Source organism: Hippopotamus amphibius, chromosome 2, assembly GCF_030028045.1.
Source record: "Hippopotamus amphibius kiboko isolate mHipAmp2 chromosome 2, mHipAmp2.hap2, whole genome shotgun sequence".
NCBI lineage: Eukaryota > Metazoa > Chordata > Mammalia > Artiodactyla > Hippopotamidae > Hippopotamus > Hippopotamus amphibius.
This window is the reverse complement of record NC_080187.1, coordinates 146,986,869-146,987,477: the sequence shown is the minus strand read 5'-3', so window position 1 is coordinate 146,987,477 and position 609 is coordinate 146,986,869. Positions and strand designations below refer to the sequence as shown.

General features: G+C 54.4%; 1 non-coding gene across 1 annotated transcript; it reads right to left on the bottom strand.

Annotated features, from left to right (window-relative positions):
- Positions 1–321: 321 nt before the first annotated feature.
- Positions 322–393, bottom strand: TRNAV-CAC (transfer RNA valine (anticodon CAC)). The gene has a single exon. It is a non-coding gene; the product is annotated as a tRNA-Val (tRNA).
- Positions 394–609: the final 216 nt, after the last annotated feature.

Genomic DNA, 609 nt, shown 5'->3' with positions numbered 1-609 from the left:
TCATCTGAGAAACAGAGGCATGGGGTTGCAGGGAGATGGGAGGGGTCCTCACATGCTGAAGGGCGGGCCTGAGGAAGGGCTGGTAGCCCAGAGGGCAGGGGATTGCAGCCAGTGCAGGTCCTGGACAGGGAAGTTACCTGTATCTGGACTGCTGACAACCATTATTCCTTTTTTTTTTTTTTTTAATATTTATTTTGGCTGTGCCAGGTCTTCGTGGCGGCACGCGGGGTCTTCGTTACAGCACGCAGGATCTTTCAGTTGCGGCATACAGACTTCTTGGTTGCAGCATCCAGACTCTTAGTTGCAGTAGGCGGGATCTAGTTTCCTGACCAGGGATCGAACCCAGGCCCCTGCATTGTGAGCACAGAGTCTTACCCACTGGACCACCAGGGAAGTCCCAACAACCACTATTCCTAATGTCCACCATGGCTCCTAGCAACGTATCCAATGCGTGACCGTCTCTGTGCAGGCTGCAGAGAGTGACTGCAGCCACACCAGTGTGCCCGTGCTAAGGGCCCCATGACCATGCCCCTCCCGGGCCATCTTCGTTCTCTGCATCCTTCACGCCTCAAACTGAACCAGGTGGACTGTCAGTTCTTATTTGCTGCT